General features: G+C 50.6%; 1 protein-coding gene across 1 annotated transcript in view; it reads right to left on the bottom strand.

Annotated features, from left to right (window-relative positions):
• Positions 1-17950, bottom strand: part of c3orf67 (chromosome 3 open reading frame 67) — a 157930-nt gene that overhangs the window by 9896 nt on the left and 130084 nt on the right. The gene's annotated exons all lie outside the window — the stretch shown is intronic.

The raw sequence follows: 17950 nt of genomic DNA, 5'->3' as shown, positions 1-17950 counted from the left end.
GTACTTAGTGCCACTATGTGCCAAGTCGCTACTCCCTGGGCTCCTCGGGCGCCGGTACTTAGTGCCACTATGTGCCATGTCACTGCTCCCTGGGCTCCTCGGGCGCCGGTACTTAGTGCCACTATGTGCCATGTCGCTGCTCCCTGGGCTCCTCGGGCGCCGGTACTTAGTGCCACTATGTGCCATGTCGCTGCCGCCAGTAGGGGGGGCACCTTTACCGTAACAGGATACTTATTATTATTATTATTAGTAACATGTATTTATAAAGCGCCAACATATCCCGCAGCGCTGTACAATAAGTGGGTTTCATACATTGGGAATACAGAGTAACATATAAAGCAATCAATAACCGATACAGGAGGGGAAGGGAGCCCTGCCCAAAAGAGCTTACACTCTACAAGGAGTAACATATAAAGCAATCAATAACCGATACAGGAGGGGAAGGGAGCCCTGCCCAAAAGAGCTTACACTCTACAAGGAGTAACATATAAAGCAATCAGTAACCGATACAGGAGGGGAAGGGAGCCCTGCCCAAAAGAGCTTACACTCTACAAGGAGTAACATATAAAGCAATCAGTAACCGATACAGGAGGGGAAGGGAGCCCTGCCCAAAAGAGCTTACACTCTACAAGGAGTAACATATAAAGCAATCAATAACCGATACAGGAGGGGAAGGGAGCCCTGCCCAAAAGAGCTTACACTCTACAAGGAGTAACATATAAAGCAATCAGTAACCGATACAGGAGGGGAAGGGAGCCCTGCCCAAAAGAGCTTACACTCTACAAGGAGTAACATATAAAGCAATCAGTAACCGATACAGGAGGGGAAGAGAGCCCTGCCCAAAAGAGCTTACACTCTACAAGGAGTAACATATAAAGCAATCAGTAACCGATACAGGAGGGGAAGGGAGCCCTGCCCAAAAGAGCTTACACTCTACAAGGAGTAACATATAAAGCAATCAGTAACCGATACAGGAGGGGAAGGGAGCCCTGCCCAAAAGAGCTTACAATCTACAAGGAGTAACATATAAAGCAATCAGTAACCGATACAGGAGGGGAAGGGAGCCCTGCCCAAAAGAGCTTGCAATCTACTTCCCTTATAATATAATAACACTGGCATCAGTAGGGGTACCCAATACTGTAAATGTGCCAGCTGCAGCCCCTGTAAATGATCAGCTTCTCCACCCACTATAATGATTCAGCCCAGGTGCCCCCATTGCACTTATTTGGCTCTTTCCTTTAATTAACCCCTACCATGCTAGCCCTGGCACGACAGTATCACATGAGGAGATGCCCAGGCCCAGGGGGCACAGCCAGCAGTTCTAGTGCCCGTTTGTGCCCCCGGCAGCCTGTGACTTGTTATCCCATGATTCCATCTGCTTTGCCTTTGGAAAGGTTAGCGGATAATCCGGCTCTGGTTCATCTGCCGCACAAGCTGTTTGTTCGTTAGGCAAGTGGTGGGCAAAGTGCGTGTCGGGGCCCTGTAGCCATGCCGGCAACTGGGTGGGGCCCAAGCCAAAAACATTTTGTGTAACTAATCATTTGTTATGTGCCCTGAGTGCCCAGCAACCCCCACCCCAAGTGCCCAGCCACCCCCACCCCAAGTGCCCAGCAACCCCCACCCCAAGTGCCCAGCCACCCCCACCCCAAGTGCCCAGTCACCCTCATCCCAAGCGCCCAGCCACCCCCACCCCAAGGGCCCAGCCACCCCCACCCCAAGGGCCCAGCCACCCCCACCCCAAGGGCCCAGCCACCCCCACCCCAAGTGCCCAGTCACCCCCACCCCAAGTGCCCAGTCACCCCCACCCCAAGTGCCCAGCCACCCCCACCCCAAGTGCCCAGTCACCCCCACCCCAAGCATCCAGCCACCCCAAGCGCCCAGCCACCCCCTCCCCAAGTGCCCAGTCACCCCCACCCCAAGCATCCAGCCACCCCAAGCGCCCAGCCACCCCCACCCCAAGTGCCCAGTCACCCCCACCCCAAGCATCCAGCCACCCCAAGCGCCCAGCCACCCCCTCCCCAAGTGCCCAGCCACCCCACCCCAAGGGCCCAGCCACCCCCACCCCAAGTGCCCAGCCACCCCCACCCCAAGCACCCAGCCACCCCAAGTGCCCAGCCACCCCCTCCCTTAAGTGCCCAGCCACCCCCACCCCAAGTGCCCAGCTACCCCAAGCGCCCAGCCACCCCCACCCCAAGCACCCAGCCACCCCCTCCCCAAGGGCCCAGCCACCCCCTCCCCAAGGGCCCAGCCACCCCCTCCCCAAGTGCCCAGCCACCCCCACCCCAAGTGCCCAGCCACCCCCACCCCAAGCACCCAGCCACCCCAAGTGCCCAGCCACCCCCTCCCTTAAGTGCCCAGCCACCCCCACCCCAAGTGCCCAGCTACCCCAAGCGCCCAGCCACCCCCACCCCAAGCACCCAGCCACCCCCTCCCCAAGGGCCCAGCCACCCCCTCCCCAAGTGCCCAGCCACCCCCACCCCAAGGGCCCAGCCACCCCCTCCCCAAGTGCCCAGCCACCCCCACCCCAAGGGCCCAGGCACCCCCACCCCAAGCGCCCAGCCACCCCCACCCCAAGCACCCAGCCACCCCAAGCGCCCAGCCACCCCCTCCCCAAGGGCCCAGGCACCCCAAGCGTCCAGCCACCCCCACCCCAAGGGCCCAGGCACCCCCACCCCAAGCGCCCAGCCACCCCCACCCCAAGCACCCAGCCACCCCAAGCGCCCAGCCACCCCCTCCCCAAGGGCCCAGGCACCCCAAGCGCCCAGCCACCCCCACCCCCACCCCAAGCACCCAGCCACCCCCACCCCCACCCCAAGCACCCAGCCACCCCAAGCGCCCAGCCACCCCCACCCCCACCCCAAGCACCCAGCCACCCCAAGCGCCCAGCCACCCCTCCCCAAGTGCCCAGCCACCCCCACCCCAAGGGCCCAGGCACCCCCACCCCAAGCGCCCAGCCACCCCCACCCCAAGGGCCCAGCCACCCCCACCCCAAGGGCACAGCCACCCCCACCCCAAGCGCACAGCCACCCCCACCCCAAGGGCCCAGCCACCCCCACCCCAAGCCTCTGCTAAAACACACATAGAGACAGTTATCAGCAAATGATCAGCATTGTCTGTTTTAGTAGCCGTGACAAGTAACTGCTACTAGTAGCTCCGTGTGTCTTCACCCTTATAGTTTGTCTGTCTAATCTCATATTCTGCCTGTCGGTGTAATAGGCCTGTCTCATAGTCTGTCAGTCTAATAGGCCTGTCTTCCAGTCTGCCATTCTGTCTAATAGACCTGTCTCATTGCCTGTCTGTCTCATAGGTGCTTTCACCAACCAGCAACTCTCATGACTGCAGCCACATAAGGTTAATTTCTGCCGTTACTTTCCCTTTAATGTGTGGGCTAGTAACTCCCAGCTCCTGGCTATCCGGGTGGGAGGGAATGAGACAGAAGCATTAGTGCATTAGATAAGTTAGGGTACGGTGGCCTGGAGCGCTCAATCATGGCCGTGCCGGCTCCTCGCCCCCCCCCGGCTTCTGGTAAGCGGCTACACTTTGGCCCATACATTTATTATCTGGCCGGTATTTCCATCAGATTAGAATAGTTTACCCTTTAGATTAATTTCATGCATAACGCATTTCCAACATAATTATCACTGTTTTTCATTACGTCTCCGTTACTAATATGTATCATCTTTCAGCATTTTAATTAGTCATTGATTCTGCCTGCGACTCGTTCCTTTTAGGCTATTGCAACATTTATTTTGGCCATCAATATTCACATGTTTAAAAGCCCTTTCACCAAATCATTAATCACAAGGGGGGTCATTAGTTCTAATGCACCAATAGTGATCAATGTGATCATTCTCTGTTGTTGGGGGGTATTATACATGGAATTGGCACTGTATTTATCCCGCTGTGGGTTCTGGGGTATTATACATGGAATTGGCACTGTATTTATCCCGCTGTGGGTTCTGGGGTATTATACATGGAATTGGCACTGTATTTATCCTGTTGTGGGTTCTGGGGTATTATACATGGAATTGGCACTGTATTTATCTGCTGTGGGTTCTGGGGTATTATACATGGAATTGGCACTGTATTTATCCCGCTGTGGGTTCTGGGGTATTATACATGGAATTGGCACTGTATTTATCCCGCTGTGGGTTCTGGGGTATTATACATGGAATTGGCACTGTATTTATCCTGCTGTGGGTTCTGGGGTATTATACATGGAATTGGCACTGTATTTATCCTGCTGTGGGTTCTGGGGTATTATACATGGAATTGGCACTGTATTTATCCCGCTGTGGGTTCTGGGGTATTATACATGGAATTGGCCCTGTATTTATCCTGCTGTGGGTTCTGGGGTATTATACATGGAATTGGCACTGTATTTATCCCGCTGTGTGTTCTGGGGTATTATACGTGGAATTGGCACTGTATTTATCCTGCTGTGGGTTCTGGGGTATTATACATGGAATTGGCACTGTATTTATCTGCTGTGTTTTCTGGGGTATTATACATGGAATTGGCACTGTATTTATCCTGCTGTGGGTTCTGGGGTATTATACATGGAATTGGCACTGTATTTATCCCGCTGTGGGTTCTGGGGTATTATACATGGAATTGGCACTGTATTTATCTGCTGTGGGTTCTGGGGTATTATACATGGAATTGGCACTGTATTTATCTGCTGTGGGTTCTGGGGTATTATACATGGAATTGGCACTGTATTTATCCCGCTGTGGGTTCTGGGGTATTATACATGGAATTGGCACTGTATTTATCCCGCTGTGGGTTCTGGGGTATTATACATGGAATTGGCACTGTATTTATCTGCTGTGTTTTCTGGGGTATTATACATGGAATTGGCACTGTATTTATCCCGCTGTGGGTTCTGGGGTATTATACATGGAATTGGCACTGTATTTATCCTGCTGTGGGTTCTGGGGTATTATACATGGAATTGGCACTGTATTTATCCTGCTGTGGGTTCTGGGGTATTATACATGGAATTGGCACTGTATTTATCCTGCTGTGGGTTCTGGGGTATTATACATGGGAATTGGCACTGTATTTATCCTGCTGTGGGTTCTGGGGTATTATACATGGAATTGGCACTGTATTTATCTGCTGTGGGTTCTGGGGTATTATACATGGAATTGGCACTGTATTTATCTGCTGTGGGTTCTGGGGTATTATACATGGAATTGGCACTGTATTTATCCTGCTGTGGGTTCTGGGGTATTATACATGGAATTGGCACTGTATTTATCCTGCTGTGGGTTCTGGGGTATTATACATGGAATTGGCACTGTATTTATCCTGCTGTGGGTTCTGGGGTATTATACATGGAATTGGCACTGTATTTATCCTGCTGTGGGTTCTGGGGTATTATACATGGAATTGGCACTGTATTTATCTGCTGTGGGTTCTGGGGTATTATACATGGAATTGGCACTGTATTTATCCTGCTGTGGGTTCTGGGGTATTATACATGGAATTGGCACTGTATTTATCTGCTGTGGGTTCTGGGGTATTATACATGGAATTGGCACTGTATTTATCCTGCTGTGGGTTCTGGGGTATTATACATGGAATTGGCACTGTATTTATCTGCTGTGGGTTCTGGGGTATTATACATGGAATTGGCACTGTATTTATCCCGCTGTGGGTTCTGGGGTATTATACATGGAATTGGCACTGTATTTATCCCGCTGTGGGTTCTGGGGTATTATACATGGAATTGGCACTGTATTTATCCTGCTGTGGGTTCTGGGGTATTATACATGGAACTGGCACTGTATTTATCCTGCTGTGGGTTCTGGGATATTATACATGGAATTGGCACTGTATTTATCTGCTGTGGGTTCTGGGGTATTATACATGGAATTGGCACTGTATTTATCTGCTGTGGGTTCTGGGGTATTATACATGGAATTGGCACTGTATTTATCCTGCTGTGGGTTCTGGGGTATTATACATGGAATTGGCACTGTATTTATCTGCTGTGGGTTCTGGGGTATTATACATGGAACTGGCACTGTATTTATCCTGCTGTGGGTTCTGGGGTATTATACATGGAATTGGCACTGTATTTATCCTGTGGTGCTTTCTGGGGTATTATACATGGAATTGGCACTGTATTTATCCTGCTAATTTTTTATTGAAAACAAGCAACTTAATAACAAACAAAATAATTACAAACACAAAACAAATATTCTGTTTAAAATAAAACAAATTCCATAAATATAAACAGAAGTTAAAACTTAGCATATATTTACATGTATACAATTCCGCAGTATTTCCTCTCAAAACAAAAACCTACCCCAACCCTAAGGACAGAAAGACAAAGACGCAGGTTACTCACCTAAAACAGCACGAGCCCAATCATAAAAAATCTCTGAGGAATTAAAAAAATCTAAAGGGAGTGGGAGAGACCAGCCCCACACCAGAGAGGCCAATCAGAAAGGGCCAAGTGGATAAAGGGTTTCAAGGAGGCCGAAAACAAAACCCGCGCCATAAAGACGCCCACCGTGCCGCATCCATCCTCTGCCTCTCAAAAGAGCGAATCTTCCAAAGCTCACCCAGTATGGAACCCACCACCTCTGAACAGGGGAGAACTTTGTGCCTAATGGGAACCTGACACCGTGCATTCCAAGTGTAAAAGCGGACGACAGAACTAACTAGAAAAAGTGTGCTCAAATCAAAACCCTGGTGACACCTGAATGCCCCGTAGGCCCACTCCTGGTAATCTAAACCAGAGAGGCAGGGAATGCCCAAGGCATTAGACACTTCTTTGTATACTTCAATGTTAAAGGGACAATGAAGCAGGAAGTGGTCCATGGTCTCCACCTTCCCAGAGCATTCCTCCCGTGGACAGTCACGGTCATCGGTGCACTTGTGCTTCACGTTCCCACTAACATAAAGTTTCCCATGGAAGGAGCGCCAGGCGATATCCCTGAACTTGGATGGAATCCTGGGAGAGTTCACTAAGGAGAGCCCTACTCTCATTACTTCGTCTGGGCAATCTTTCAGGGCCAATGGTGCATAAAAGTAGGATCTCAAGACCCTCCTATCGATCTCCTTCCTAGTAGAGGACTTGACTTCACCCACAGTAATGCACCATCGCCGCATAGCTTTCAGAACCCCTGCAACATAAGGCGGGACAGGGCCGTGCCGGATTCGCATACTCTTTACCAAGCCGCCATTCATCCATTCCCCAAGAAAAGGAGAGACCCAAATCCTGAAGATATCTGCCCACAAAGGAGGCTTCTCCAGAAGGAGGTTGCTGAAGTTGTACTTAATAAAGTTGTTCACAAAGAACACAATGGGGTTTAGCATGTTAAGGCCCCCTTCCTTCCTTTGCAGGTAGGTGACATTCCTCTTGATGAGGTTCATTTTGTTTCCCCACAAAAGTAGGAAAAACAGACAACAAATCCTGCCATAGAAAGACTGAGGCAAAAGGCACACATAGCTGACGTAAAGAAAAATTGGGACCAGATAAGTCTTGATCAAATCAACCCTCTGCCTTAAGGTATACTTTAACCCTTTCCATCGGTTGACCAACGCAGATGCCGTTTCCAACTTTTGCTCCCAATTTGGGATGGCATAATCGCCCTGGCCAAATTCAATTCCAAGGATTTTAATTCTGGATTGGGCCACAGGGAAGACATCCGGAAGATCAAAGGCAGGATCTCCCTTCCCCATCCAGAAAGCTTCACACTTGTTCCTGTTAATCAATGAACCCGAAGCTTCTGAATAGTCCTGCACAATCAATGCCACAGCATCTGCCTCCTCCCCACTGGACACAACGACCGTGACATCGTCGGCATAGGCAGCGACCCTCAAGGCCTTCCCGGGTGCCAGGGGAACTCCTGCCAAAGCATCACCATCAAGCCGCCTAATAAACGGATCTATGGCGAAGACATACAGCAGAGAGCTCAAGGGGCACCCTTGCCTGACCCCAGAAGAGACCCAAAAGGACGCGCCAGACCAGCCATTCACAAGAGGGAAGCTTTCGGCCCTTCGATATAAAACTTTAAGCCAATTAATAAACCTCCCCGGGAGACCGTATCTGCGAAGGAGTAACCAGAGATATTTGTGGTTGATTCTATCAAAGGCCTTAGACTGGTCCAACGCCAGCAGGTACTTCCCCCATTCACAGGCCCTGCACCGCTCCAAAGCCTCCCGGATGCCAAGGACGGCAGAAAAGGTGCTCCGGCCTTTCACGGAGCAGTGCTGTGAGGGGGAAAGTAATCTTTCCGCTAGAGGAAAGAGACGATTAAACAACACTTTTGCCAGAATTTTCCTGTCCACATTGAGAAGGGCTATGGGGCGCCAGTTCTCAATTCTGGACTGATCCAAACCCTTGGAGAGCAAGATTAAGGCTGAGTGTCTCATGGAGGGAGGGAGTAAACCCTCGGCCAGGGAGCTATTAAAAATCTCCGTGAGACAAGGTGCCAAAACGTCTCGAAACTCTTTATAAAACTCGGCCGTAAGACCGTCAGGCCCTGGTGACTTTTTAAGGTTTAGGCTATCAATGGCCGTCATGACTTCATCAACCTCAATCTCACCCACCAAATCATCAAAAGGAATGTCATTATCTTTCTGAATAGGAGTCTCGTCCAGGAAGGAAGACATTCTAGCCGGGCTGAGTTCTTGTTCCTTCAAGAGTCCAGTATAATAGTTTTCAACAACGCCTAGGATGCCTGGAACCGAAGTCTCAAGCACCCCGGCCTCATTTCGCAAGCCATGTACAAACTTGCGGGAAGCTGCTTCCCTACAGTTCTGGTAAGGGTCAGGTGAGTGGTAAGGCCCGTAATCCCTTTCCAGAACCAGGGAAGAGTACCTGTCATACTGATACTCCTTCATCAGAGCCTTAACTCTGGTGATCTCCCCACGATCACCGCCATCAGACACCAGTCTGTCAAGCTTCCTCCTGAGGGCAAGATAGGCACGATATTTATCAATTTGTATTTTGTTTGCTAGGCCTCGAAAGAGTCCTGCGATCCTTCTTTTGACCATCTCCCACCACTCAACCTTACTGCTGCAGACATCTATTAAAGATTCCTGGTCCTGAAAAAAGTCCCTGAAAGACTGTTTTACCCACTCCTCCCCCAGGAGGGCCGAATTTAAGCGCCATAAACCCTTACCCCTCTGAGGGGTCTGAGAGACATTCAGGGAAACCAACAACATACAGTGATCAGAAAACTCCACAGCCATCACCTCGGGGGGCGATGTTACAGAGTCTTCTTTAACAAAAAACCTGTCTATCCTACTCCTACATATACCTCTATAGAAGGTGAACCCCGTGCGGTCTGGGTAGTGGCGAATGTGCACATCCACAAGACCGGCCTCTCTGACTATGCTATTTAGGAAAGGAGTATCAGAGCCCAGTCGGCCTGCGGCACTTCCCCTGTCCATACGCCTAGTCACGGTGTTAAAATCACCGCCAAAAACTACCAACTGGGCTGTAAAAAGAAAGGGCTTAATCCTGCTAAACAGGTCCTTCCTCGCCCCGTTTGACTGAGGACCATAAATATTAATCAGGCGAAGATCTTGCCCGTTCAGCAGGACGTCAAGGACCATGCAACGACCCATCTCTACTTCAATCACCCGTTTGATTGTTACCCTATCGGTCTTAAAAAGGACCGCCACTCCACTGTAAGGCTCGGCTGCAAGAGACCAATAGGAGGGACCGTGACTCCATTCTTTTTTAGCTTTATGTATATCGGCCAGATGACATAGCCTGGTCTCCTGCAAAAATAAAACTTCTGCCTCAATTCGGGAGAACAAAAAATAGGCCGATTCTCTTGCACTTACAGACCTCACACTCGCGACATTAATGGTCGCAAAGCGAATTGGAGGGGGGACAGCCATTACAGAGTGATTAAATTCTGGAGGCTTTCGCCTGCCTCTTTGTCCTTCTGTCATCATCAGAACCCTCCCGCTTAGCTGAGAGCCCAAAGGGAAACCTTTCTGCTTCCTCAACAGGAATGTCCTCGAGGTCAGAGGAAGAAGAACTATTGTCATCATGGGAATCCTCCCCAAGCTCATTAGCCAACCGCTCCTCCTCCTCCTCTAACTCCACTTGGTCAGCCCAACATAAAGGCCCAAACCTGTTCTCCGCAAGGGGCACAGCATTACTCTTCCCCTCGGTCATGCCAAGCTTCATTTTACCCCTCCTTTTCTTATCCTTCTTAGACTTACCCACCTTAGACCAGCCCTCTTCCCTCTGAACACTTCGAGTAGAGCGAGAGGGTGAGGATGGGTAAAGAGGAGAGGAAGGACGAGGGGGGGAAGATGGGTGAAGAGGAGAGGAAGGACGAGGGGGGGAAGATGGGTGAAGAGGAGAGGAAAACCCTTGGAGAGCAAGATTAAGGCTGAGTGTCTCATGGAGGGAGGGAGTAAACCCTCGGCCAGGGAGCTATTAAAAATCTCCGTGAGACAAGGTGCCAAAACGTCTCGAAACTCTTTATAAAACTCGGCCGTAAGACCGTCAGGCCCTGGTGACTTTTTAAGGTTTAGGCTATCAATGGCCGTCATGACTTCATCAACCTCAATCTCACCCACCAAATCATCAAAAGGAATGTCATTATCTTTCTGAATAGGAGTCTCGTCCAGGAAGGAAGACATTCTAGCCGGGCTGAGTTCTTGTTCCTTCAAGAGTCCAGTATAATAGTTTTCAACAACGCCTAGGATGCCTGGAACCGAAGTCTCAAGCACCCCGGCCTCATTTCGCAAGCCATGTACAAACTTGCGGGAAGCTGCTTCCCTACAGTTCTGGTAAGGGTCAGGTGAGTGGTAAGGCCCGTAATCCCTTTCCAGAACCAGGGAAGAGTACCTGTCATACTGATACTCCTTCATCAGAGCCTTAACTCTGGTGATCTCCCCACGATCACCGCCATCAGACACCAGTCTGTCAAGCTTCCTCCTGAGGGCAAGATAGGCACGATATTTATCAATTTGTATTTTGTTTGCTAGGCCTCGAAAGAGTCCTGCGATCCTTCTTTTGACCATCTCCCACCACTCAACCTTACTGCTGCAGACATCTATTAAAGATTCCTGGTCCTGAAAAAAGTCCCTGAAAGACTGTTTTACCCACTCCTCCCCCAGGAGGGCCGAATTTAAGCGCCATAAACCCTTACCCCTCTGAGGGGTCTGAGAGACATTCAGGGAAACCAACAACATACAGTGATCAGAAAACTCCACAGCCATCACCTCGGGGGGCGATGTTACAGAGTCTTCTTTAACAAAAAACCTGTCTATCCTACTCCTACATATACCTCTATAGAAGGTGAACCCCGTGCGGTCTGGGTAGTGGCGAATGTGCACATCCACAAGACCGGCCTCTCTGACTATGCTATTTAGGAAAGGAGTATCAGAGCCCAGTCGGCCTGCGGCACTTCCCCTGTCCATACGCCTAGTCACGGTGTTAAAATCACCGCCAAAAACTACCAACTGGGCTGTAAAAAGAAAGGGCTTAATCCTGCTAAACAGGTCCTTCCTCGCCCCGTTTGACTGAGGACCATAAATATTAATCAGGCGAAGATCTTGCCCGTTCAGCAGGACGTCAAGGACCATGCAACGACCCATCTCTACTTCAATCACCCGTTTGATTGTTACCCTATCGGTCTTAAAAAGGACCGCCACTCCACTGTAAGGCTCGGCTGCAAGAGACCAATAGGAGGGACCGTGACTCCATTCTTTTTTAGCTTTATGTATATCGGCCAGATGACATAGCCTGGTCTCCTGCAAAAATAAAACTTCTGCCTCAATTCGGGAGAACAAAAAATAGGCCGATTCTCTTGCACTTACAGACCTCACACTCGCGACATTAATGGTCGCAAAGCGAATTGGAGGGGGGACAGCCATTACAGAGTGATTAAATTCTGGAGGCTTTCGCCTGCCTCTTTGTCCTTCTGTCATCATCAGAACCCTCCCGCTTAGCTGAGAGCCCAAAGGGAAACCTTTCTGCTTCCTCAACAGGAATGTCCTCGAGGTCAGAGGAAGAAGAACTATTGTCATCATGGGAATCCTCCCCAAGCTCATTAGCCAACCGCTCCTCCTCCTCCTCTAACTCCACTTGGTCAGCCCAACATAAAGGCCCAAACCTGTTCTCCGCAAGGGGCACAGCATTACTCTTCCCCTCGGTCATGCCAAGCTTCATTTTACCCCTCCTTTTCTTATCCTTCTTAGACTTACCCACCTTAGACCAGCCCTCTTCCCTCTGAACACTTCGAGTAGAGCGAGAGGGTGAGGATGGGTAAAGAGGAGAGGAAGGACGAGGGGGGGAAGATGGGTGAAGAGGAGAGGAAGGACGAGGGGGGAAGATGGGTGAAGAGGAGAGGAAGGACAAGGGGGGAAGATGGGTGAAGAGGAGAGGAAGGACAAGGGGGGGAAGATGGGTGAAGAGGAGAGGAAGGACGAGGGGGGAAGATGGGCGAAGGGAAGAAGACTGGCGAGGAGGAAGGGATGGGTGGGAAGAAGACTGGCGAGGAGGAAGGGATGGGTGGGAAGAAGACTGGCGAGGGGGAAGGGATGGGTGGGAAGAAGACTGGCGAGGAGGAAGGGATAGGTGGGAAGAAGACTGGCGAGGGGGAAGGGATGGGTGGGAAGAAGACTGGCGAGGAGGAAGGGATGGGTGGGAAGAAGACTGGCGAGGAAGAAGGGATGGGTGGGAAGAAGACTGGCGAGGAAGAAGGGATGGGTGGGAAGAAGACTGGCGAGGGGGAAGGGATGTGTGGGAAGAAGACTGGCGAGGGGGAGGGGATGGGTGGGAAGAAGATGATTGGTGATGGAGAGAGGATGAGGGAGGGGATGGGCAAGGGGTAGAGGAAGCAGCCAAAAGACTTACAACATTGGCTGACTGAGTTGACCTACACATGGGAGGCCCTGTAGTACCCTGGGGTACAGATGGAGTGGTAGTTATAGTTCTGACAGGAGCCTGCTGAGCTGGGGGGGTGGCATAATCAGGATGACCCATCTCTTCAAGAAACTCATCCTCAATACTTTGCCACGACATAGGGCACTTACTGTATGCGTGGCCAAGTTCTCCGCAAAGATTGCACCTGATACTTTTGGGGCATCCTTTAGCCACATGCCCAAAGCCAAGGCACAAGGCACACTTCAGCTTGTCACAGTCCATACTGAAGTGCCTGGATGAGCCACATTTCCAGCACTGCCTGGGCTGGCCTGGGTAGAAACAGTAAACTCTGTCTTTACCAATGTAAGCAGAGCTGGGGATGTGTTGTGTGACATTCCCTACGGTACGTAGGCGGAACCGGACGTGCCAACCCCCTGACCAAATACCCCTTCCATCCAGGTCTTTCTGTACTCCTCCTAACACCTCCCCGTACCTCTTAAGCCAAACCCTCAGGTCTGCAGGGGGAATGGACTCATTGTCCACAAGTATGGTGACCTTCACAATGCCCGGTCTGGAGACCACAATGGTTTTAAAGCCGACCCATTTACCCTCCGCCTCAGCCTTCCTGTAATTGGCCCAGAAGGTGTCAAGGTCCTGTAGCCTCACAAAGCTGATGGTATAATCTCTGAAAACAGTGTTGTGAACAAACATATGAAAATCCTCTGCCACAAACCCCAGTTCCAACACCCTATCTATAACAGTGTCCCTGCCAGGCGGGGGGCCCTCACTTATCCATTGCAGCTTTACTGCGTTTTTTGCGCCTGGCGGCATCCGATGAGTAACCCCCCATACCCCCACCACTAGAGGATGGACCCGGGCCAGCAAGTGGACCAGGAAGTGCTGGGGACCCCCTGCAGCTGTTCTTACAGAGGAATTTACAGGACCCCTTGATGAAAAACTACCAGTAGATGTTACATTGGCAAAGGATCTCTGACTAGTGCCAGGAGTCAGTCTTTCTCTCACCATAGAATCCCCCACACTCCCACTCACAGCATTCACGGGCACAGTGTTGGGCACAGTTATACCAGGCTCAGCAGGCACCTCGGGCACAGGCTCACCCACACCAGCAGCCATTCCCCCCACAGGATTCAGCCCCACAGATCTTACAGGCACAGTGTTGGGCACAGATATACCGGGCACCTCGGGTACAGTCACTGCCATACCCCCCACAGATCTTACAGGCACAGTGTTGGGCACAGATATACTGGGCACCTCGGGTACAGTCACTGCCATACCCCCCACAGATCTTACAGGCACAGTGTTGGGCACAGATATACCGGGCACCTCGGGTACAGTCACTGCCATACCCCCCACAGATCTTACAGGCACAGTGTTGGGCACAGATATACCGGGCACCTCTGATACAGGCACAGCCATACCCCCCACAGGATTCAGCCCCACAGATCTTACAGGCACAGTGTTGGGCACAGATACACCAGGCTCAGCAGGCACCTTGGGCACAGGCTCACCCACACCAGCAGCCATACCTCCCACAGGATTCAGCCCCACAGATCTTACAGGCACAGTGTTGGGCACAGATATACCGGGCACCTCGGGTACAGGCACTGCCATACCCCCCACAGATCTTACAGCACTGCCATCAGCCACAGATACAACATTAACAGGAGCCTTTGGAGCCCCCTCATTGGCTGGAGGTTGCTTGGCTTTGATGATTATAACCTGGGGGTAAAGGACAGACCTGTGGCCCTGCTCAGGGGAAAGAGACAAAGCAGTAGGATTGACATTAGGAGGTGCTTTACCCACAACCTCCCCAGAACCCACCAAGGTAACAGATTTTTTTGTAAAAGTATTTTTAACAGTCCCTCTACCCCTGGTTTCAGTGTCTTTCTGAATTGCAACCAAATCCGATACACCACAGGGAATCATGGGAGTTGTAGTCAGTATATTCCGGAGCTGCCTGTCACAGAGTTCTCCTTCCACAGTGCTAATGACACCCTCAGACCGACGGCTCACTGTCCCTGCAGCTGGACTGGAGATGATGATGGGAGATGAAGACACTTTCCTGTCAGAGACCTCTTCTCCCCTGATGTCAGCGGCATCCTCAAACTGACCTTCCACTGTCTTTATAACAGAACAGGAGAGGATGATGGGAGTTGTAGGCACTGATGAAAAACAAGCTTCCTTTCTACCAGAAACCTCCCTGATGTCAACTGCATCCTCAAACTGGTCAAATACAGTCCCTGCTGGGTTAACCGCCTCAGAGGGGATGATGGGAGTTGTAGGCACCTTTGTATACTGGGCTGCATCCTGATGTGACAGCACAGAAGGAACAACAGTACGTGGAATGTTGTTATGGGTGCAAATGGCAGAGTTCTCAGTAGCCTCAAAGGAATCAGAGGGGATCATGGGAGATGTAGGCAAAAATTCACCTGGCTTAATTTCCCGCCAAAACTAACAGTCTTGCTTTTCCCAGTGTCAGTAGGACTAGAGGGGATGCTGGGAGTTGTAGGCACCTCTGTATACATGGCTGGATGTGACAGCACAGAAGGAATAACAGTACATGCAATGATGCCTGGGGGGCATATGGCAGAGTTCTCGGTAGCCTCAAAGGAACCAGAGGGGATCATGGGAGATGTAGGCAAAGATTTACCTGGCTTAATTTTCCCGCAAAAACCAACAGTCTTGCTTTTCCCAGTGTCAGTGGGACTAGAGGGGATGCTGGGAGTTGTAGGCACCTGTGTATACAGGGCTGGATGTGACAGCACAGAAGGAATAACAGTACATGCAATGATGCCTTTCCCAGAGCTCTCAGCAAGGTAAGATGGTTTAGAGACACATTTCCCAGTTTCCATCCCAGACACACAGGGGGGGCTGCCAGAGGCCAGGGAACAAGGTGCCCGGGGGGCAGAGGCAGACAGGGCACCCACAGTAACAGAGGTAACAGGCTTACCTGGGGGGGCCCCCTGAGTAGCAGGAGCCGGTAATACAGGGAAATCCTCCTCTGCAAATACAAACAATGAGGTTTCTTTGGCTTTTACACTTTTTCTTGCTTTAACTTTCTCTTTAGGATCAATGTCCTCAATCTCATCCGCTGAGAAAACCAACTTGTGTGGCCTCAGGGTGGGAGACTCCAGGCCCTTTATTTCAGTGAGTAGCCCAGGGGAGCCAGAGGGGGCCACAGGACTCTGGGAAGGAGAGGGATTGGGGCCCAGGGAGACACTGTACCTGGAGGAGGGGGCTGCACTCTCATCACCGGATGATACAGATATGGAGCGGTGTTTCATTTTCAGCAGGTCCTTGTCCCTCTGCCTCCTCTCCTTAAACTTGTCCTGGTTGTCAAAGGCCTCCCTCACAGGCCCAATCCTCTGCCCCAGGAGAGATACTTCTGCCTCCAGCTCCTCCAGCTTCTCCTGCAGGGCAGCAATCTCCTGCTTCTTTCTGGGTCTGGCACTGCTGGTCAACTTGCTGCACTCCCCCTTCTTTTTCTTTATTTGGGCTTTAAGGGACTCACTCTCAGCCTTTTTCTTCTTGTAAGCCCTGATACAGGCAGCCATGTTAATCTGGAAGCCCTGATCTCCTGGCTTCAGTGCAGGTAAATCCGCAGCAACATCATCTGCTGGGCCATAAAGTTGTTTTTCCTGGCCCTCTGCTTCATACTCACTCTGGCTCTTAGCAGCCAAACCACCAGGCCTAGATCTTGATGAAGCCTGGGGCTGGCCTGACAGAGCAAGCCCAGACCGAAGCATCAGGCCTGGGCTGCGGGAGGACATCTGGTGGTTCAGTAGGGTAAAGCAGGCCCAAACACTCAGCAGCAGCACACAGTGTTCAAGCTCCTCCTCCTACTTCCTGCTGTGGGTTCTGGGGTATTATACATGGAATTGGCACTGTATTTATCCTGCTGTGGGTTCTGGGGTATTATACATGGAATTGGCACTGTATTTATCCCGCTGTGGGTTCTGGGGTATTATACATGGAATTGGCACTGTATTTATCCCGCTGTGGGTTCTGGGGTATTATACATGGAATTGGCACTGTATTTATCTGCTGTGGGTTCTGGGGTATTATACATGGAATTGGCACTGTATTTATCCTGCTGTGGGTTCTGGGGTATTATACATGGAATTGGCACTGTATTTATCCCGCTGTGGGTTCTGGGGTATTATACATGGAATTGGCACTGTATTTATCCCGCTGTGGGTTCTGGGGTATTATACATGGAATTGGCACTGTATTTATCTGCTGTGGGTTCTGGGTATTATACATGGAATTGGCACTGTATTTATCCTGCTGTGGGTTCTGGGGTATTATACATGGAATTGGCACTGTATTTATCCTGCTGTGGGTTCTGGGGTATTATACATGGAATTGGCACTGTATTTATCCTGCTGTGGGTTCTGGGGTATTATACATGGAATTGGCACTGTATTTATCTGCTGTGGGTTCTGGGGTATTATACATGGAATTGGCACTGTATTTATCCTGCTGTGGGTTCTGGGGATATTATACATGGAATTGGCACTGTATTTATCCTGCTGTGGGTTCTGGGGTATTATACCTGGAATTGGCACTGTATTTATCCTGCTGTGGGTTCTGGGGTATTATACATGGAATTGGCACTGTATTTATCCTGCTGTGGGTTCTGTGGGTATTATACATGGAATTGGCACTGTATTTATCCTGCTGTGGGTTCTGGGGTATTATACATGGAATTGGCACTGTATTTATCCTGCTGTGGGTTCTGGGGTATTATACATGGAATTGGCACTGTATTTATCTGCTGTGGGTTCTGGGGTATTATACATGGAATGGAATTTAGCCTCCCCAAACACAAAAATCACCCCCAGCTATAAGACTAATAATTGAAGGGATTCCCAGAAGGCCTCTCAGTCGGTACATTATACAACGGTGCAGAAGAACCGCGGTTTGACATATAACAGAGAAACATAGGAGATGCTTTGGGCTCAGATCACCAGAAAACATGTTTCCCTGCTCAGTGCAATGGGCCCTCAGCTGGACACACAGCGCCCGTATGTAGGAGGCAGGAAACTATAGGGTTATATTATTTATATTACT

This window comes from Xenopus tropicalis, chromosome 4 (genome assembly GCF_000004195.4).
Source record: "Xenopus tropicalis strain Nigerian chromosome 4, UCB_Xtro_10.0, whole genome shotgun sequence".
NCBI classification, from domain to species: domain Eukaryota; kingdom Metazoa; phylum Chordata; class Amphibia; order Anura; family Pipidae; genus Xenopus; species Xenopus tropicalis.
Note: the sequence above shows the minus strand (reverse complement) of the source record. Positions and strands in the feature narration are given on the sequence as shown.